This window comes from Xenopus laevis, chromosome 3S (assembly GCF_017654675.1).
Source record: "Xenopus laevis strain J_2021 chromosome 3S, Xenopus_laevis_v10.1, whole genome shotgun sequence".
NCBI lineage: Eukaryota > Metazoa > Chordata > Amphibia > Anura > Pipidae > Xenopus > Xenopus laevis.
The window spans coordinates 60,175,871-60,199,684 of NC_054376.1; the positions used below are offsets into that span (position 1 = coordinate 60,175,871).

General features: G+C 39.2%; 1 protein-coding gene across 2 annotated transcripts in view; it reads left to right on the forward strand.

The window, feature by feature from the left end:
- The window catches only part of lingo1.S (leucine rich repeat and Ig domain containing 1 S homeolog), a 125,570-nt gene that overhangs the window by 80,490 nt on the left and 21,266 nt on the right, over positions 1-23,814 (forward strand). For both annotated transcript variants that reach the window (XM_041588360.1, XM_018255572.2), the window contains one exon: positions 5,542-5,620. The gene's annotated coding sequence lies outside the window, so the exon portion shown is untranslated. The remainder of the gene's footprint in view (positions 1-5,541; positions 5,621-23,814) is intronic.

Genomic DNA, 23,814 nt, shown 5'->3' on the forward strand with positions numbered 1-23,814 from the left:
CGTTATTAGTTTTACATGTGTCCCCAGCCATGGGACTTATGCTGTGATAAACTTCAGTTCAGTCTCTCTTTACTGCTGCACTGCAAGAGTGATATCATCTCACTCCCTATAAGCCTATCTACAGAACAATGAAAAAGGTAAACAGATAACAGCTCCCTGGCACCTTCATTGCTAAAAATTATATGAAAAAGATATAAGAATAGCACTCGGTAGTAAAACACTCAAGCCCAACTGTGACTCCTTTGATTTCATTGAGTAGGAGAAACAGTAGCTTATCCAAAAGCAGTTTCATTGTGACTTGTTGGTTTTTTTTTGAAAGCACAGGACCAGTCACAATGACCTGAGATGGCTGCCTACATTCCATTATTACCACCTAAAAAATACCCTTATTGGTTCCAGAATAAAGTTTTAAATGGTAGAATTACTTACTAGCAATGTACGCAGTGTAATTCAGTGATAAAAAAACTTGGCCATTTAAAACTTGGCCATAGACGCAAAGATCCAATCATACGAATCAAGGATTCGTACGATTTTCAAACTGTGTGTGGAGAGTCCCGACATTTTTAGTCTGGCGGAGATCGGTGGTTTGGACGATGGGACAGGTTAAAAGATTTCTGTCGGCTGCCGATAATATGTCTGCATGTATTGCCGATCGTACGATTTTCAGTGGGAGACTGTCACTAGCTTTGGTTGGACATAACTTTTGTACGATTGCTGTCGGACAGAACATGGCTGATCTGTTCTTTTACTACTTTATTTGATCGGAATGGTTAGTGGCAGGTTGTGAGATGGGAAAGTCCGATTGTTCGAGGATTCGAATGATCGGATCTTTGCATCTATGGCCAGCTTTACTATCTGGAGTACCTGGGCTTCCTATCAGCACTACCTGCTTCCTGGCAGCTTTTTGTGGGTGTTGTTATCTGCCAACAAGTAAAATGGTACCTCCAATTAAATTCACCGTGGTCACTCCCCAGTTATGCTATACTGCACCCTGATCTTCCCTGGTAATATTGCCAAATTCTGCTCATGGTGAGCCAAACCCCACCACTTGGTACAAGCGCTGCTTCTTTCATAACTTACATATAACTTACATATAACGTTTTTCCATCCGGGGGCCCCTGTACTCCCCGTTTGGTGGCTGTAAATAAGGATAACAGTAAAGAGCATTTTATTGCAAATGTAAATAAGCCCATATATAACAAATATCCCTTAACATAGAAAGCACAATTAATTCTATTTGAGGTGCTTACTTATAAAACTAGCTGGCATTACCTTTCTAGAGGCAGTCATCATTCACTATGAAATTATAGTTAATTACTGTTAATCTGCCTAGCAGTGATCTGCATGCCATATCATCACACAATCATGGGGATAATAATTCAGAATACATTAGATAGTTGTTCTGAGTCTGCCAAGGATATCAGAACTGACTTACCGGAGATTTGTCTGCAGGCTGCTGTGCCCTTGCCTGCCTTCTGCAGATAGTAAACCTTTAGCTGCAATAGATAATGTCACAAAAGGGGTTTCAAGCCACCTGGATGGTACAGAGACACTAACCTCATAAGGGATCTTTCTTTCTGTTGCCAACTGCTCTGGAATATTAAATAGAAGGGCACCTGTCACTTATAGAGAAGCAGGCTAACCTTGTCTGCAGGTTTTAACTGTAGCGCATTCACTGAAACCTGTACACAGGACCACTGCTGCCATTACTAGGGGAGGTAAAAAGCCTCCTCTTGTAACTCTAAGAGCCGGATTTCCAGGTTTTAACCTGGAAACTTGGCTCCACTAGTGCAGAGATCACTATTATGCTCATTGCACTAGCGATGCTGCCCCCTTTGACCCGCTCCCATTTGAACTTGAGTAAAAAATGTGCTTCACCCGCTGCAGCTGCTTTTTTCCTGCCTTTTGTTCCATAGGAGGGAGCTCAAGGGTTCCCTCGGTGATCTATGTTAAAAGGTGCACATTTGCATGTAAAGAATTAGGAACATACATCACTCTCACAACTAACACTGGTAATTACACCAAAGGGACCTAGAAAACGTTCAGCTTAGTGTGTCTGATTCATATCAAACACGAGTACAATTTAATAAATGTGTTGCATTGGCTGCAATTGTGTCAAGCACAACTTCCCCTTGACAACTGCAACAAAACTGGAATTCCATTGTGGGGGGAAAAATTATGATTGTTCTCAAATTGCATTTAATGACTCGTAGCATCTTATTTATTAAAATATGGGCAGTTTTAGTGGTTTTTTTGAGGCTTTTGAAACTACGACTAAGCTCACAAACTCTAAAACTACACTGAAAACTGTCACTGAATCTATTAAAGGATCCGAATATAAAAAGTATGAATAAAAAAATAAAAAGCTGAACAATGCGTTAAAAAAAACAGAAACCTCTAATACGTTGAGTTTTTGTAATAATTGCTAGGGAAAAAAATCTGAAAACCTCTAAAAGTCAGAATTGATTTAAAGCGGTCAGGACTGGACTGGCAATCTGTGGGTTCTGGCAAATGGCAGAGGGGCTGCTATAAGGTGCCATAGAAAGTCAGGATTTAGTGGGCGGATGGAGGCTATTTGGGCCTCTGTGTGGGCTGATTGGGCCTCTGTGTACCTGAAATGCCAGGGCCTATTTAAATTCTCAGTCTGGACCTGAAAGTGGTCCAATCAGATCAGCGCAGCTCCCATTGACTTCTACAGGACCTCGACAATTTAACTTGGCAAAGTTTTGCCTTTGAGGTTTTCGTGGTTTTTACTCTTAATAAATCTCAAATATTTAGAGCTTTTTAGAAATATAGGAAAAGATTTTTTCAAGATTTGTGGAAAAAAACAACATTTTGATTGTTAGTAATAATGGGCCCCTTAGTGTTTTATCTAGCTACTGCTTCAGTTTTCTACTATAGGTAACCTGGTATTCCAGTGCTTGAAAGCATCCATTATAAGAACCACCAGCAGTCACTGGCGAATGCATCACAACTGTTGTGATGTTACATAATGTCAGATTTTCAAACAAGCAATTTGGTTGTTAGAGCTCTCATTACAACATCCATCTGCTTGTGGATCTGCCCAGAATGTCAATAGTGTTGTCCCAGTGGCATGCCTGCTGCTACACGACCCTCTCCTTTGATTTGCAACAGGGCAGAAGTGCAAAACTAGCTTATCCTAATCAAGTCATAATTGCTAGAGACTAAAATGTTAGGCAACAGTCCCCTGCAGGTAGATAACCTAAATAGCAAAATGTTGCCAAAGATTCTTGAGGTGCTAATAGCCAAATATTTATAGGAATAAAAATTATGTTTTTTCTTCTGAAGCCTCTAATTTTCAGTTAATTTGGAAAATCTATTAATAAGACAGCACTGCACTGTACTGTCAGGAGAGAAAGACCAATTACAGTTCCATCACAAATGCTATTGAACTACTAAATTACCCACCTACTTAGGGGCAGATTCCTTAAAGGGCGAAATTACTAATGCTAGTGAAAATTCGCCAGCGTGACGTCATTTCAGAACTTCGCCGATTCCCTAGCGGGTGCAGGCGTTACTTCGCTAGCGAATGAGATAGACAATAACGTTGATTCGCACTCTAACGCCAGGTGAATTTTCGCCCTGGTGAACGGATGTAACTCCGCAAATTCACTAAGATGAAGATTTTACTGAAGGCCAGACTTGCCTTTACCACTTGCCTTTGCCACCTCAGACCAGGCGAAGTGGATTAGACTTCATCAAGTCTTATTTTTTTCAGGGTGATAGCCTGCAATAGACCGTAAATTTTTTTTTGGGTACCCGGGTTCCCCTCTACATTTCCTAACATAGGGCACATCAACTATAAACTGGGCACGTGTGTAGGGCATTATAACAACTCTATTTTATTTTATTAAGGTTCCCTGGCCTTGTGTAATGTAATGTTTTTGCTGCAATATATACGTCCATTCAACTTTAACTTCCCACCATATGCAAATTAGCCAACACTAGCGCAACTTCGCTTTGGTTGCCGAAGTAAAGATAGCGCAACTTCACCAGCGCCCTGGGCGCAACTTTGCATTTTGGGAATTAGACCTACTGAATTTACGCCTGGCGAAGTGTTGCGATTTGGGCGAAACGGTCGATAGCGAATTTGCACCGCTAAGGGAATTTGCTCCTAGATGATGGAAGCTCCTCTGGACTGGCACCTCCTTTCTCTTGTGTTTCTTAAAATATGGCACTTAATGTTTGTCAGTGTGTATATTTATATCAATTTATAGCAAATGTGTATATTTATATTCTTTTATGTGTATGTACCCAGTCTGTATAATGTGCTGTAGAAATAAACAGTGCTGTGTATACAAGTATCAATCTATCATTAAAGGGGTTGTTCACCTTTGAGTTAACTTTTAATGTGATGCAGAGTGTGATATTCTGAGATAATTTGTAATTGTTTTTCATTTTTTATTATTTGTAGTTTTTGCAGTCAGGTTGCTAGGGTCCAAGTTACCCTAGCAACCATGCACTGATTTGAATGGGAGACTGGAATATGAATAGGGGAGGCCTAATTAGAAAGATGAGAAATGAAAAGTAGCAATAACAATAAATCTGTAGCCTTACATAGAATTTGATTTTAGATGGGGTCAGTGACTCCCCATTTGAAAGCTGGAAAAAATCAGAAGAACTAATAAAAAATAAATAATGAAGACCAATTGGAAAGTTGATTGGAATTGCTGATCTCTAATTATTTTTAATAACGATCAGTTATAAAACACTGACCTATTCCACAGTGCAGACAATGGAAGGGCATATCAAGCATAAAGACAACTACTGACCTATACATCAGGTGCTTAATAAGATCCGTATAACACGTGGCATTTTTTCAACTGCATACACAAGATGGCCTGATGTGAGTGGATCAGCCCTCCTCCCGGGGCATCTTGACAATATAGATATGGCGTTGCATGCATTGACGTCACGCAGATGGACACTCACAGATACATTGCCTGGGGCAGTACCAGATATGAATGCGCTATTGCCCTCCTCTGGTGAAAATGCCAAATGTGACACTGGTCTTAAGCTTGCAATATAAAGTACAAAGAGCAATCTAAATGAGGAGAAGAAATAAAGATATACATACTTACATATTCCTTCTACTTCTTGGGCTATTCACCTCTTTGCATTCTAAGGTATATTAACATCACATAATTGCCCCCTCTAATAATATACCACCTGTTGGGGCAGTCATTTGATATTATTTCCTTCAATCAGTTTATAGTCATCCTAATGCCACTTCCTAAAAAATCAGTATATGATCAAACAAACCATAGGGTTGTATCGCTAGTCCTAACCTTGATAAATATTTCACATCTGAATTATACTGTTGATTATGTTTATGTATATGCAATATGTTATATAATGAATATAGAAAATAGTTATGCTGTAGAATATACAGTACTTTATTACATATGTTATTAAGCGCCACACAATATCTGGTTAAATGAATATGTAATGAGATATAAATGTATCATTACATATAGTACATTTAGAAACTAATGAAGTTAAAATTGCTTTCTGTTACAGAGTGCATGATTGGCTGCCGAGGAAAAAGAATTCATCAACTTTGTTTGCCAATCGACTTTCCTCTGTCAGACTCATTAAGGCAAGTAAAAAAAATTATGCACATGCACGCACACAGATACATAAATATATTTCTTTTTTTTTCTTTGACTCATTTATCGTTCCCGTCTTTCGTTCCCTCTCTCCCCTCTCTCTTTTTCTCTTTCTGCCCTCTGGCTGAGTGTTACATAGTATGACAGCCTTGGCTGGACACAGTCATATAATTCACATCATTCTGCTATTGCTCCCCCTTCTTAATGTTTAAAGGCCAGATGGGATGGCCCTTCTGTCTGTCCCCTCAGTTTGTAGTCTGTTCCATTTTGTCCATGTATTTTCTTCTCTTTCTCTGCAGTTATTTAACTTGTATTCCTTATCATTCTGTGCATTTATTGTATCATGTCTTTGCTCTATACACATTTCTTTCTTTCTCTATCTCAGTTTATTTCTGCTACACAGTTCAACCACTTGCAATTTGACTGTGTATGTATAGAAGGCATACAAGCCGCTTTTGGTGCATATGCAGTTCCAATATCTTGGATGAGCAAAATCTGATGCTAGGAAATCTTTTGTCTGGTTTGTTTTTCAAGAATATGTACCATTATAGGTCATTTTATGTAGCCAAAATAACATTGTAGGGATTATTTTCAGAGCAATGTAAATGCATCTTTCTTTGATGCAATGTTTCCCTTTTTCAAAGAAACCATATTCATTAATGCATCTTTCTCTAACAAGCTCCCCATTCCTTTCCCGGTCTCTCTTCATTTCTGTCAATCCTTTCTTCTCTCTTTCTCTCGTAACCACACCCAAAGACATAAAATCCTCTCAGACTGATCAATCCTCCATTTATCCACAGATCAATTTTATCATCAATCACTTTTTCTAACTCTGCTCCTCCTTTTCCCACGGGGATCATTAATGCCTCAGGTCTATTGGACCAGATAAAACTCTCGCTACAGAATCCTAATAAAAACATGTAGCAGAACATTGTATCCCGGCAGCTAACCTTAGGGGTATTATATGCCTAGACAGTTTTTGTAGTCAGCACTCACCCACTATCCACCTCTTAATTATTCAGGTAGTGCACGTGTCCAGTGGCCCACAGTCCAACTGATTTCACTAATATTCCAATGTATGACACAGCTCCATTCAGGATATTGAATTTAAAAAGCCTAAATTAGCATGTGGCTTTTAGATCTGTTGTTGCAGGCTTTTTAAATTCAATATCCTGAACGGAGCTTAGTCATACATTGGAGTACTATATGCCTAGGCCCAATCCTAAGCGGCAGCATGCTATTCTCAAGTGAATATTCCTTATCATAACAATGATGCCTGCTCTGTCTATATGCATTTTATAAATGTACTTTAAATCACCAGCCTCTGCCATGTTAAAGCACCATGTAGGAGAAAAATGTCCAGCCCAAAATATGCTCTGAACGGCAGCTTTACTACATAGGGGTTGTCCTTAAAGACATTCACCATTATATAAAAAAATAAATGCTTAAAAAATATATTTTTTTCCCTTATATACTTTGAGATATATATTGGCACTGCCAAGCTATTGAGACGTAAAAGCAGGGATCATTTGAGCTCAGTCCTACGTTCGACTTTTATTCACAGACACAATCAGTAAAACATGCTCACAGTGCTGGTGCAATATAAATAGTTGCTCATTGGCCAATTAAAATATTTCTGTGCTCACTGATTGAGCAAAAAAATGTTTCTGTGCACATCACAATTTCTTGTGTGTGCTGGCCTCCAAAAATATCTACACAGGCAATAGCATACAGCATAGATGGCTTGGCACAGTTGACCCTATAGTGCTGGTTTAGCATGTTTGCCTGACAGAGATGACAATATGAAGAAAAAACACTGCAAAAAAATTTGCATATGGAATGTGTTTTGTACACAGAAAGCTTAGCCTGCTTACGTTGCTGTTTGTTGATGGGAATGGCATGAATAATACATTTTACTGAATGTTTGGGTATAAAAATAACAAGGGGAGTTGATAATGTAACAGCTCTTCAGGAGTTGATATCAGTGTTCTTGATATGTAGGGGTACGCATCAGTACTTTGGCAGGGCAGGGGATGATTTTACTAAATAGTTTTTTATGAAGCTGCTCAATGAAGCAAAATATTACAGAGGAAATCAATATCAGTGTTAGAAAGTTATGTAGATGTGTGTGTGTGCTGCATCTGGTTATGTCTTTCTTGTCAATATATCAGTTCAAATGATGGAAGGCATGTATAAAGATCCATGCATGTTATGAGTACATAGCTATGTCACACTAGCAATTATTAAAACACCCACTATTCACCATGAATCACCCCCATGATATCAGTGGGAAGCACTTTGGGTTATTCTTAAGTGCTCTTATCAACTGAAACCATCTATGTCAGGCGATAATCTAGGGCCAGCGTGCCCCCTACATATCATGTGAATGCAAAGTCATCCACCCTCAAGAAATTGGGTTGTGACAGAAAAGGCTGATCACACTGCCCCTTGGGACTACAATTAGTTAAAATATTTGGATTCAGGGGCATAACAACAGAGGAAGCAGACCCTGCAGCTGTAGGGGGGCCCAGGAGGTATAGGGGCCCATGAGGCCATAATTAATGAGCAATTTCAACATATATTGGTAAAGCAGGACAACCTCTGGATATGTTGGGGGCCCTAAAATTAATTTGATGTGGGGCCCAGTGACATCTAGTTACACCACTGTTTGGATTACATAGGGTTACATTTCAGAAACAGACTCTGGAATCTCCCAGTGCCCATTTGTTGGTGCAAATGCATGATGTGGCCACTTAGTAAAAATGTTCATGGAAGCAAAACAAAGGCAAAAGAGATCCTCTGTTGTCCTAGACATGAGCCCACCATAAAACAAATGCGGCATGCCCCTCAAATGGTTAAAACAAGACAATCCGGCTTTAAAAAATGAAAACACGCCAGCGTTTTTAATCGTTTTTTTAAACTTGTTGGCATACAGGATATGATGTCACTGACATAGGATTGAGGAGGATGTAGCTTCATGTTATCAGTTCGCCAGGTCTAAGCAGGCGAAGGAAACTCTGGCGAAAGGGGTAACGTAATGGAAAATTCGCACTTTAGTGAATTTGCGGAGTAACTATTGTTCGCCGTAACAAAAATTCACCTGGCAAAAGGGCACAAAATTCCTTAGTGATGTACATTAACACTAGCAAATTGTCCTCTACGCCTGTTAGTAAGTTAGCTATCTCCCTTGTCGAATTTTCGCAAGCAACTGCCACTTTGCCTTTTAGTAAACCTGCCCCATAGACTCTATTTAATCCAAATAATCCAAATTTTTCAAAATGATTTCCCTTTTCTCTGTAATAATAAAACAGTACCTTGTACTTAAGCAAAACTAAGATATAATTCATCCTTATTGGAAGCAAAACCAGCCTATTGGGTTAATGTAATGTTTATGTTATTTTCTAGTAGACTTAGGGGCACATTTACTAAGCTCGAGTGAAGGATTCGAATGAAAAAAACTTCGAATTTCGAAGTACTTTTTTGGGTACTTCGACCATCGAATAGGCTACTACGACCTTCCACTTCGAATGATTTGAACTAAAAATCGTTCCACTATTCGACCATTCGATAGCCGAAGTTTAAAAAATACTTCGACTACATACTTCGGCAGTTTAAACCTACCGAGGTTAAATGTAGCACTTTTCTACGTTTTTTATGATCGAATAAAAATCGCTTGATCGATCGATTAAAATACTTCAAATCATTCGAAAACCTTGGGTCCTAAGCATTCCTGGAAAACCTTGGGTCCTAAGCATTCCAGCATAATCAGATTCTATACCTGTACAAAATATGCAAATTAATCCATATAATATAAATATAAGGTAACAGTATCTCACTCCTAATTTCTGGTGCAGAAAACCTCTTTGTACATTTATAGGAAGCAATAAGAACAAACACTGTGGATCTTCTGCACTCTTCCTCAGATCTTTTACACAACAATTGAATACAGAATTTTACCTTGGGCTAATGTCACACAATACATTTTCTCTGCCTGAGGAAAAATGCTGACAGAGATGACAATGCCACCTAATGTGTTAACATAGTTACATAGTTAAATTGGATTGAACCCCTCTAAACTAACCCTAGTGCACATATATACATATACTTATACAGACCAAACTATACAGTCACACAAAAATAAACTGTATATACAACTAACTTCATCCAAGCCTCTCTTAATGGCATTAATAGTATCTGCCAACACAATATCACCCGATATTGAATTCCCCAACCTGTAATTATTCATTCATTTAATGAGTAACCTTTTTCACTAAAGTATTTGGAATTGCAATTTATTTAAATATCTTATCCCTTATTATACCCTGCAAAAGTTTTCCTAACAATAATGTCAAACTTTTAGGCCTAGTTTCCACATACCTCCCAACATTTTGGAAGTAAAAAGAAGGACAAAATTTTTTTTCCTGCACGTAGCGCAGCAATTTTTTGACCACACCCCTTTCTGTGGCCACACCCCCTAATTACCATGTTTGTTTTACAAAATTTGGCAGGTTATTAAAGTTTGAAAATATTTCTCCTTATCTAAACTGTGTTTTTGTGTCTCAAAATTGTCACAAAGTATCTTATTTGCACCTGTTAGCTGTTCTGGGCTCTCTGCTAAAAGCCAATTAAGTGAGAAACTTGGTTTCTTTTTCTGGCTGTTCAGTGCAGAGAAAAGAGGGACTTTCCAGTACAAATGAGGGACTGCGGGTTGAGCTGTCAAAAGAGGGACTGTCCCTCCAAAAAAGGGACAGTTGGGAGGTATGGTTTCCAGACTGAGAGGATGCGTTTCTGAATTATGGCACCACATAAACAATTTCGCCCATTTTTTTGAACTGTGCATCAAACTATCCTGAAATATTAAGAGGATTCACTTAAACTAAGCTAAGCTTATTTAGTATCCTGAGATAAATACAGTATCATGCTGGACCTTTGTTTACCCTTACATGCTCTAGTTTAGTTTAATAACAGGCATGAATATGATTCCACTGTCATAGCACACACAAAGCAAATTTTGGCCAGAAAACATTAATTTGCATTTCTTGCTGATATGCATTTCCTGTATATAATGACGGGTAGATATTATCTGTCAGGTGTTTTCTCCACTGGCACAGAAACCTCAATGTGAAGAATAGCATTTCTGTATGGTTTATCTTTGGATAAGGTTCTTTTATAAGTTTGGATTTAGCATTAGGGGGATGTTGGGTAGCTGGCTATGCTGCATTGTTTCAATGATGCATGTAGTCAAGAGGAGCAATGCAGGGAGTAGAAATAGCTTTTACAGCATTTACATTTTTCCATATTATTTTTAATTACATTTGCTCTTATTTTGACTTAAAGGACAAGGAAAACCTTTTTTCCACAATTTAAACATAAGAATCCCAAATGTGCCTCCTTCAGTAGCTGCAAGTCCCAGAACCTTTTAATGAGTTTTGGAAGGGGGGGGGTTATACATGGAATTCCCTCTGTGCCATCCTGGTATGAGTTCTGGGGGTGTTTATACATGGGATTGCCACTGTGTCATCCTGCTATGCGTTATGGGGGTATTTATGCATGAAATTGCCTCTGTGCCATCCTGCTATGCGTTCTGGTGGTATATATACATGGAACTGCCACTGTGTCATCCTGCTATGAGTTCTTAAGGTAGGTTTCATGATGGATGTCAGATGGCTAGAGTAGATCATGAGGTGACAAAGTCTGATGTGAAAATCAAACCCGCCCTATCGACAGGTGGGCCTATTGAGGGCTCCGTGCACATGTATGGCCTCTTCTAGTCACTGATTTTGTGTCTGGATATCTGTCAGGCAGCTTTAAAAATTCTAACAAACCATTTATATGGTCCTTTCTGCCTAGGCCTGGTGGTGACCTCACTAAATGTGCATCTCCGTGTATGGCAATAAAGGTTTTGGTTGTAAAAATGTTTTTTCAATATGAGCTCATTGAATAAGGGTTATGCTGAACTTTTTGCCTATTATAGTTAATTAGATATATCAATGGTTTTGGTTATTTTTGGCTTTAAACAAGAATATGAAAACAGTTTTTACTTAAGCACTTCCAGTAACTCTCTGATCCAGCAGAGCTGCTCAAAAGCTGCTGCATAAAGAATAGAGAGTCTGTTGTTTAAAAGAAGATAAGGACCTCTGCACAAAATGCCCTTTTTATATAGAAAGGGGAGAAGTTCAGTGAAAACATCCTAACTTCCAAATTTGGTAAAATATGTCCCACAGTGTGCCCCAGCTGAAAACTTGAGTAGGCTCACAGAAGACCCTGGCAGCAGCACAAATAGAACGTTACATTGTGTTCTAACTTCATCAGCCCACTTATCCATGAGTATGACTGTGTAGCTGGTAGTGTAAAAGGTAAGTGCATGAGTAAAACTTTGTACACCTAGGGGCCCATTTACTTAGTTCGAGTGAAGGAATAGAATAAAAAAAACTTCGAATTTCGAATGATTTTTTTGGCTACTTCGACCATCAAATTGGCTACTTTGACCATCGAATTGGCTACTTCGACTACGACTTCGAATCGAACGATTCGAACTAAAAATCGTTCAACTATTCGACCATTCGATAGTCGAAGTACTGTCTCTTTAAAAAAAACTTCGACCCCCTACTTCGCCACCTAAAATCTACCGAGGTGCCATGTTAGCCTATGGGGAAGGTCCCCATAGGCTTTCTATCAATTTTTAGGTCGAAGAAAAATTGTTCGTTCGATGGTTTAAAATCCTTCAAATGGAACGATTAGAAGGATTTAATCGTTCGATCGAACGATTTTTCGTTCGATCGAACTATTTGCGGTAAAAGCTTGACTTCGATATTCGAAGTCGAAGGATTTACATTCATGAGTCGAATATCGAGAGTTAATTAACCCTCGATATTTGACCTTATGTAAATCTGCCCCCAAATGTCTTGCATATCAGTTTATTATATCATGGTATAACATAGGTAGAACGTTCATACATGTACAAAATGACTAGTGGTAAAGGGGACCTGTCATCTTAAGAAATAGTTCCCAATCCCATTTAATGATTTTAGTCAAGCAAAATCAACAGTATAAACAATATATAAAGTATTTAAATCTTGATTCTTTTATTCTTGGAAATCACAATAATATCACACAGGCAGGTGCAATTTTGTGGACACTGTTATTAAGGCAAACTTTGCATTATGGCAAAATCTGTTGCACCAGAAATGACGAAGCACTGGTTACACAATTAAATTTAAGGGGCACACAATATATGCTTGAGAGCTGAGACTTTTAAATGAGTCCTTTACTTAGCAAAGGACTTTTATGCTAATACAAGTATAATGTTCCAGATAACACTGGCAGATTTGAGGGGTAATATGTACCATATGCAACATGGGTGCAATGAATAAGGCTTGAGCTGAACATACTTTTTGCCTATTGTTTTAATCATGAAATATCTGTGAGTTTAGTTATATCTTTTAAGCTAAAATAGCCCAACAGAGAAACTGAAGCTACTCCATGTTTGGTCTGCAAGGTAAGTATACAACCCCTTCACCCTTTGTTGTGACTGTTTTGTTAAAAGGAGTCCATTATGTAGGGGGGGTTCATCCAGGGTCAGACTGGTGGGTGCAGGCAGAGACGTAACTAGAGGGGGGCGGGCCCTGGCGCGGGACGTGCAGCCGGGCCCCACCCCCCTACGTACAGCCGGAAATGGCCGCAGAACATAGTGGCACGCAGGCTGCCGGGGGGCCCTGAGGGGGTGCGGGCCCTGGCCCAATCGCATCCCCTACTCCCCCATTAGTTACGCCACTGGGTACAGGGCCCACCAGGGCTGCCACCTTGTTCCCCCCTGTGATTTCAACCGCTCCACCAGGACAAAGATTGATATGAATTATGTATATTCCCTTTAAAGTACTGTGGGATGTCAGTTATAGTAATAATAGTGAGGAGGAGTTGTTTAATTTGGGGATGCACCGAATCCAGAATTTGGTTTGGGATTCAGCCAGGATTCAGCCTTTTTCAGGAGTATTCGGATTTGGCTGAATCCTTGTGTCTGGCTGAACCAAATCGGAATCCTTATTTGCAAATGCAAATTAGAGGTGGGAAGGGAAATCACATGACTTTTTGTTACAAAATAAGGAAGTAACATTTTTCCACTTTTTTCCCTTCCCGCCTCTAATTTGCATATGCAAATTAGGATTTGGATTCAGTTCGGTATTCAGCAAATCTTTCATGAAGGATTCAGGGATTCAGCCAAATCCCAATTAGTGGATTCGGTGCATCTCTAGTTTAATGAAACTTATTCCATGGTTTTAAAGTTAATTGTTAGTGCGATTAAAATAAGTATTTGTTGTTTTTTTTGCTTTTAAAGAACTGGTCAAGGAGCTAGTTAATTTGCAAGTTACTATATATATTTATAATGATTCCGGAGGTACCTGTACTCTGTCCACGTTATCCACTTTGTGGGTGCCTGGTCAATTAATTATATATAACAGTTCAAGATGGACCAGCACACCATTTTCTTCAATCACCAAGTTGTTATTGCAACATCACTGTGATGTGTATATATAGCAAAAAACAAGTGAGATACAGAATGATCGGCTTTTAATAAGAACATGTGTGTTCATTAGCGCACAGCTTTCAGAGTTGAAGGGGCAAAGGACGCCCCTGAGATGTCGAAAGCAAGAATATAACGTTATTAGAGTGCAGTGTGCTGTATTTAATTACAGAACGATGATGTTGCACAGATCATGGATAAGTGGCAAACCGATGCATATCACTGGGACAGGAGGCTTTAATCATGTATTATTGTTGATAATTAATAAAGAAATGTGGCAGTTGTCTGTTTGTTATTATAGAGAGAAACTGAATTGATATGAAATGCACAAAAAATTCACCAATTAGCAGCCGAGGTTGTGCTTAAGTGATACACATATCTCAATCTGTGAGTCACATTTAGCGATTAGTAAATTTCACCTGCTCGTGTTCTCTTTTTGCCAGTGCTTCTCCGCGCCATTTTCCTTGCCTTTCCTCACTCCTCACACTGACAGAATACCCTCATCTCCCTCCAGCTAGTTTCCTCACCCTGCCCCCCCCCCCGAAACACTTCTCTTCTCACATTATCGATCAATGGTTTTATCAAGTCTTGCTGGCTGTTCTCAGGGTGTGAAAGAGAAAGAAGGGGTTTCTGTACCCTTCGACACAGGCCTACACAAATGTCACACAGCGTTTACATTCAAATAACATATACACATACTGGCACATTGTCACCATGCACAAGACTTTTATAGTTTTATAAAATGCAATGTCAACAAACAAGAGACATGGCGGTACATAGCATGGCACCTCCTGGGGCCCTTCCAATAGATATTCAAGGTTAGATTTGTTGAGTTAAGAGATTTCAGTGCATAATTGCATTTTTAGCATTTTGATCACTGTAGCACTATAATCACTGGGCAAAATGTCAACATTGCCGTAAGCATTAGACTGCATACTTTGCAAGAACATATGATACTCACTAATGGAAGTGTGCATATAGGCATTGTGGGTGCACTGAAACTTTGTACAAGATTGGTAGTAAATAGAAAAGCAGCCTACAGAACCCGCAGGTGCTATACACAATATTTTGCATTTATTACAGCAGCGTTTCCTGCTCATTTTCTTTCATTAGCTCCGTGTGCAATGCAGCATCTGATTTTAGCGTTCACTGCTTTTCTGGTTTAAGGCTGCTATTCATGGGGTGCCTAATCAAAGCAAAGGCCATGCCACATACTGTATATGAAATTTCCTGTTAATTCCAAAGTTTGAAAATTGTACTGAAAATAGGTACAGTCTGATAAACCCAATAAGAGACATGGGGCACATTTACTAAAGGGTGAATTGTGGGTGTGTAGTGAAAATTTGCCACAACTTTGACTATTCACTAAATGGCGAAGAGGACAATTCGCTAGTGAAAACCTCAGTGCTAGAGATATTTTGCAACATTTGTCCAGGCGAATTTTCACTCTGGCGAACAATAGTTAATCTATAAATTTATCAAAGTGTAAACACTAGTGTTTTTTCTTATTTTAATGTGGGATTATGTTTAAAAGTTGTAACTGTTAAATATATATTTACACTTTTTTTAAACTCATGCCACATTTGTTTTATGGTGGGCTAATTTTTAGGACAATAGAGCATCTCCTTTTAATAATAAGTGGTCACCAACATCACTAATACTGTAAATATATTTATATGACCTTTATGTAGCCGCCATATTTTAATTGATGCTTGAGAAACTTTCGCTCTGATGAATTTTGGTTAATATACACCAGCGTTCATTTGCCAATACAAACCTTACATTTTGATGAATACACGTTGTTATGTTTTTGTAGCCAAGGATGAGTAGAGTATAATCGGCCTTTATTAGCAGGTTCATGCAGCCATTACACTTCATCAGTTGCTTCAACTCTAATCCTTTTAAGCAGCATAGAAGTACTATGTACACAGTATAACTCCTGTGCACAGTGACACCTACAGGCCCTTTGTATAAATACCACATATTCCATTTGGGCAAATGTAATAAACAACAACAATTAAACAGTATGCATCTTACATCTTAAATCAATATTATGCATTATTCACATCACATAGTCCTTGATCCATGCGGGTAGTTTTCTGATTCTCTAAGTATGCCTTATAGGTTCACCTTTTTCAGGCCTATTGCAGTTGGCATCAGGAGTAGGAAAATGTCCTTCATCAAATGGAGCTTCTCCTAACAGGAGCAAGACGACTTGCATTCCATATGCGTCCATCATATTGCATTTTGTAGTTGAAATTCAGTAGCCTTGCTGACCATCTAGCTATACACATTCCAGCTCTTCCTAGTTCCTTTGTTGTAAGCAGTGTAGTTAAAGGACTATGATCCGTGCATAAGGTAAATTCTCTACCCCATAGGTATGTTCTCCGTTTTTCTGTTGCCCAAACACATGCTAGAGCTTCTTTTTCAACAGTTGAATACTTATGCTCTGCCTTTGTTCTGGATGCAAATCCAACAGTTTTCTCTGTATGATCAGCATGGATCTGTGTGAGAACTGCTACAATGCCATAGTCTGAAGCATCTGTAGTAACATAGTGGGTAGTGCAGGATCAAATAAAGCTAGCGCTGGACAGTTCACAATTAGCTATTTCATTATTTCAAAGCTATGTTGAGCAGTCTCTGACCATACCCGACTTAACGTTCCACGTACTAGTGCTCTAAGTGGCTCCACAACTATGAGGATGAGTAGAGTATAACCGGCCTTTATTAGCAGGTTCATGCAGCCATTAAACTTCAACAGTAGCTTCAACTCTAATCCTTTTAAGCAGCATAGAAGTACTATGTACACAGTATAACTCTTGTGCACAGTGACACCTACAGGGCCTTTGTATAAAAACCACATACCGTATATACTCGAGTATAAGCCGAGTTTTTCAGCACCCAAAATGTGCTGAAAAAGTCTACCTCGGCTTATACTCGAGTCAGTACAAGCAACGGACAAGTGATCGATAAAGCAAATGCGCAGAATCTAATAAATAAGCACGATTACTTACCTGGCCACATCACGTTCCCCCTCCCTAGTTCCCACGTCACTGGATACTGAAGGAGAGAGACGGCTGACCGTCCCTGCCTGTGTCCCCTCCCACATTCTTCCCTATGTGCGTGTGCGTGAATGCAGGCTCAGAGGCACCGGCGATCCCATTTATGTGCAGGAGAGGGAGCTTTCCTCCTCTCTCACTAGCTGCCCTGTCAGCAATAAGGGCTGCTGTTGTAAATCGAACATTTTCTGGAGCCGTCAGGCTCCGTACATTGATAGTGCTTAAGCTAAATATATGCTGGGAAACCAAGAGAACTCTGATGTAAATAAGAGAACCCCCCCCCCTTTTATATAACCATATAGTTTGTTTTCTTGGATGTGATTTCCTTCCTGGATTTTTTGCGGTCCCTGGGAAATTGGAAAAATAGGTTCCACTATATGATAATTTAAAAATTCTGTCCTGTGCCTGAAATAATCTAGCCAAGGTATTTAAAAACTGTGAGGGGTTTATACAGGTCACCAAACAAGCAGATCAGAGTCTAATTTGCACGGCACGGGCGATCTCATTTATGTGCAGGGGAGGGAGCTTTCCTCCTCTCTCACTAGTTGCCCTGCCAGCAATAAGGGCTGCTGTTGTTGTAAATCAAACTTATTCCAGAGCTGGCAGGGCCCTTCCTGCTCTCTCTCACTGCTCTGCCAGTATCCAAGTCCCATAGGGAGAAAGTACAGGGACAGCAACTTGAACTGCAACTTGAACAGCAACTATAACAGCAATCTGTCCCAGTGGCTGCACAGATCATATCTGATCCCCATTTTAAGCAGCAGCCCTGTCCTGCTTTATGGCAGCTGAGATTCTAGCTATCTGTATAATAGAGCATTCTGTCCCAGTAGATGCACAGATATGATCTGATCTTCATTGTAAGCAGCAGTCCTGTCCTGCTTTATGGCAGCTGCGATTCTAGCCATCTGTTATTTAGGAAAATTAGGGAAACTTACCAGTAGCTGCTGCATTTCTCACCCTAGGCTTATACTCGAGTCAATACGTTTTCCCAGTTTTTGTAGGTAAATTTAGGTACCTCGGCTTATACTCGGGTCGGCTTATACTCGAGTATATACGGTATTCCCCCTATAGTAGGAAAGCATTTGGGCAAATGTAATAAATAACAACAATTAAACAGTATGCATCTTAAATCAATATTATACATTATTCCCATCACATCACATAGTCCTTGATCCATGCAGGTAGTTTTCTGATTCTCTCAGTACGCCTTATAGGTTCGGACCTAAGAACACGTGCCCCATGGCATCTTTCTGACCTGTGATAGTGTATTGTGGGTTTTCACACTTTGAGAAATATGCTACAGCAGTGCTGTCCAACTGGCCCTCCTTTGTGTGCCCTCCACATGAAAGTCTGTGGTAACATGGGTGTGGTTTAACGTGGGTGTGGTTTAAAAGCAGAGAGTGAGTAACATTGGCTTCCATTATCGGCCCTCCACCACATAGGCCAGTAGTATTCTGTCCCTCAGTATCATAGAAGTTGTGCAACAGTGTGAGAAGATTTTAAAAAAGGGTTTCTTTTACAAGCTTATGAGCTTCACTTTGCTGTAGCCAACTGCCTCAATTTCCATCTGCAGTATCTACATCATTGCATCCATTATTTTCCTGTCCCTGACTTTTTAAACTTCCTTTTCTTTGATTGTAGTACAGTATTACCTCTCTCCCTGTTCTAACACAGGAAATCTTTGTAGTACTAAAATAATATTCCAGATCTGACTGTAATTAAGAGAGCCTGTAATAAAAAGTAATGCCCCCACCCACCTGATCAAAGTGAAATACTATATTTCCAAGTATCTCTTACTTTTCTAATAGTCTTAAAGTCTCACAGAGCAGGATTTTACGAACATACAGATAGCTTTATGTGGACTTAAAAGGCAATGAAAGGTGTGTATATACATTTATATATACACCTGCATTTACAGAAGAATTGCAACAAAGCATGGAAGTAAAATTATGGTCACTTATATGCTGTTCACAAAGGAACTTTGTTCCTATACACCCTCCTTTCAATGCACACATAGCATTAATGTACCAAGTTCAGTCTACTTTGATAAATTCTGCACAATGGCAGAAAAAATGAAGCTGGGACACGATAGAGCCCTGTTTTACCAAAAGGGACACAAGGTTGTGAAATGCTATTTTGTGTGCCTATAGCAATGCTGGAATTCTGGAGAAGAATGCTGCAGTGTGGTTAAAAAACATAGGTTTGTGTTTATTTTCGCACCTGCCATGTTGCATATGACTTTGTAAATGTTGTATGCCTTTGTAAATGAGCCTTCTTATCCCAAGTGTAAAACAGTGATAACGTTACAGTTAATACAGTTATTACAGTTGATACCACAGAGGATTCCCCCCTAGAGATGTCACTGGCTGTGTGCAGTTAATGACTAAACCATCATTTGGCACAGCTCATAAACCTTGAAGAGGAGGACAAATGAACTCACTGTTTGATGCTTTATAGCAGTGATCCCCAGCCAGTTGCTCGCGAGCAACATGTTGCTCACCAACCCATTGGATGTTGCTCCCAGTGACCTCAAAGCAGGTGCTTCTTGGATTCCTGGCTTGAAGGCAAGTTTTGGTTTCATAAAACAAGGTGTACTGCCAAACAGAGCCTCCTGTAGGCTGCCAGTCTATATAGGGAAAACAAATAGCCAATCATGAGCTCTTTTTTGGCATCCCCAGGGACTTTTTTCATGTTTGGTGTTGTTCTCCAACTCTTTTTACATTTGAATGTGGCATTCATGGGGGGCCCATGCTTTATAGTATAACCTGTGCCAGCCAAACCTGGACCCTTCCTTTGTACAATATGATCAACACTATGGAGCGTATTTTCCTGAGGAAAACTCTAAAAACCCTGTACAAGTGAGTAGAGCTATGAAGTTGTATTATGGCAAATTGTGCCAAACTGCAGTCAACTCTTTGTACGCCCTTGATAAATAACAGTAGTCACTAACCAGTTGCACATTGAGTAGCTGAAGCAACGTCTCTGAATCACTTCTGCTTTCTGACTCATTAAACATTCCTAGGTCTCATGGGCCAGCATTGTCCTGCCAATGGAACATCACACATCCACTTATGGATTTGAGAAACCTTTCTCTAAACCACTTTGTTCTACATGCATTTGAAAAAGGGAATATTGACTTTAGATTGTCTCATTTTTATGATAAAGACAATTGAATCTGTATTTTGTATTATTTGCAGCTTTTAAATATATTTTAACATTTTATTTTGCAGCTCTCAGTTTGAAATGAAACTGCTGTCTTGTGGCACAGGTTCCCTTTAGCCTAGAATAAGCTGTGATTTGAACGACAGAGTGGAAGATGAATAGAAAGAGGCCTTAGTAGAAAGATAAGCAATGCAAAAAAGAGAAGAATACATTTAGCCTCAAAATAATTCTGCTTTCTGATCGCCAAAGTTGACTGATCATATCAAATAGATAACATTTTAAATTTCAGCTGGAGAGGGGCAGAATACAAATAAAATAATTAAAAAACATGAAAAATAGACAAATCGCATATTGTTTCAGAATATTTTGTCATACAACATATTCAAGTCGATAAAAGCTGCCGGAAAACCAGGATGTCCGCTTATTAGCCCATGTATGGGGCCCTCCAATTAGAGTCCTGCGCGGGTCCATTTTTTGGAACCCGTACCCGATCCGTCCCTGCAATCCACAACCCGAATTCTTACACGATTGGACCCGCTACTCGACCCGCAAGTACCTTATCCTCAACCTGGACCTGCGACCCGCTGACCAAGAATCAGGAAGTGCTGTCATTGTAAACCGGAAGTGACATCATCGGAAGTAGATCAGAAAAAAGGAATAAAAATCGCTATTGAGAAGATCCGCGGCCCGACCCGCGTCTGTACCTGCACCCGGAATTTCTACCCGCAACCTGCAGGGTACCACAGTTTTTTGCAGGTAACCCGTGGATACCCGACCCACTGCAGGACTCTACCTCCAATGTTCTTTCCTTACGGATATCTGCCCGAAAATCGGTTTGAATTGAATTGTTTGAAAATCCAGTCACAACAAGGACCGCATTGGTTTGTTGATATGATCCTCAATCTGACTGCTGTTGTGATCTGATCATTGGGCCCTAGGGGCCACCTCAAAGTGGGCATATAAGGGAAAGAACCGCTAGTTGGGCGACCTTGCTAAATGAGTGGATCTTTACATGTATGGCCAGATATATTCTAAAAATCAATCCCCATTCAATTTTAAATGCCATTGCTTAAAATGTTTTAAAAATTCTCAAGCGCATGTTTTAATGCATTGTATGCAATAAAGTCATTTTATAGGTCTTCTGGGCATAAAGGGATCTCTGTAGTGTAATAAAAGGTTTAACTGCAAACAAAACAGCAAACTATCTTTAGTTTAGTCATGAGAAAGTATTTCTCTAAGAACTGTAGAAATTGAACATCAATCAAAGTCTCACCATTTCCCTCCACATATCTGGGTTTCAGAGAATTTTCTGGTCCTTCTGCCCCTACTCTAATGTCTATTCTATATATAAGTGTGCCTATTCCAGTTAAACGACTATGCTAGTGTATTCTTCTTCTTTGTTTTCATACATTTAAATGACATATCACTATGCTTATTTAATACATACAGTATGTGTGTAGATTTCATTTCTATAGTTTAATGCTCAGAACATGTGTTACCTACAGGGGTCTCTTACAGCACGTTGTGACAAATATTTGTATATTTTTAGTTTTACATCTCTAATTGTACTATGCTGTACAGTGGAAAAATCATTAATAGATAAATACATTCAAAATACAGTTGCGTTCAAGATTTAGTGCTATGTGTAAAAGAGAGAAGAGCACGGTTGCTTTTCACCAGACAAAAGCACTATACGGTTTTTAAATGAGCCCCTTATTGTTGTGCATGAGTATGCATAAAGTGCCAAGACCTTTGCCCACAGTGCACCTTCTTTTTCAGTGCTTGGACAAATAACACAAATATGCTAATAAAGTTTTCTGTTTAGAAACAAACTGTTGTATGAAAATTGAATATAAACAACACATTATTACATATGAAAACCTTGTATTCAATTTTTAATATAATTACAGTAGTTACAAATACAGGTCTCTTGATCAATCATATAAATGAAACTTGTCCTAGGGACTGCACATAGTGGGTGGTAGCATGTCCTTTGTGAGTAATGACAGCCTGTTAAGGGAATCTCCTCGTTATCTATACACATATATATATATATATTGAGAAATTATTTTAAATATACACAGCCTATGTCTGAATTATTTCAGTATAGATTGAAATAATTGGCACATTATAGTATATACGTAAGTTACTTATTTGGAAATTAAAATACACAGGTTAGAGACCCAGTTTTATAACAGTTACCTGAACAGTTCCTTTTCATTAATGCAGCAATGTTGTGCTCCAAGCTTCAAATAATCTGGGTAAGGTGAATGCAAAGTCTGGGGGTTTTATAATGCACTGCAAGGGCACCTTTATTGCAGTGGTAGGTACACTGAGTCCTAACCAGACTGAGTCCTTGCTATTGTATTATACATACTGTATGAGTGTACAATATGGTTTTAGTCTTTCATCACTGGCACAAGCAAAAAAACTACAAATCCCATTGGGCAGCATGAGGTCTTTGCACACAGCACCTCTTGCAGTCAGAAGGTGGCTCTTGCTCGCTCCACTGCATAACACACAGTTCTGTGTTTCCATGTTAAAGAGGGAGTCACTGAAAAATTCATGACCCCCCACCCCCTGACAAAATGTGTGTGATGCTCATGCCCCCACGTCAACACCAACGTCATATTGGTGTGATTTCCATGTAAAATGATGTAGTTCTTTGGTTCCGATTTTTCTCACTGACACGTGCAGAGAAAACAAGCAAAAGAAACAAGTTATGTTTTTGCCTGTTCTTTTCGTCATAGACACTGTCTGGCTGCCTGTTTTATACTAAGCATAATAACACATTAATGTGATGAACACCAACTCATATCTAAAATACCTAAAAACCAACAGAGAGAACAGGACACTCCAGTTTAAGAAAATATATGTATAAGTCTACGTATTACTCCAGTCAATAGCCTTAGCTGAAGACAGGTAAGGGAGTTGAAGCCTTTAAAGAAAAATAAGCATCTATCAGGTTTTTTTACATTAAACACAGTAATAGATTGCCAGAGCTCAGTCTAACCCACACTGTGGTGTTGACCAGCTGCTAGAAGCACCATTGTGCCCACGCACGGTCTAACCCACATTCTGGAGTTGACCAGCTGCTTTAAAAAACGTTTTTGCCTGGGTCCACTGAGTCAAACTTGCAACAACAAAAAAATCGACTAAAAAAAACTTATTTAACATTACATAAACATGAAAAAAATGTAATCATGAAATTAATTTTACTTTTGCCCAGTATATTGTAGCATGATATATTGACCAACTTTAAGCTAAACCAGCTGTTCCTCCACACAAACTGTCTTCTGTAAAAATGGTGTTTTATGCTTATCCAGTATTCAAATGTAAGAAGTGTACAGCATCAACTCTACATTTTTGACCCAGTGTTCTTTATTAACCTTTTTCAGGCTGTCATAAATGTGCCTCTGTCCTTATTTGTGTGATGTGATGC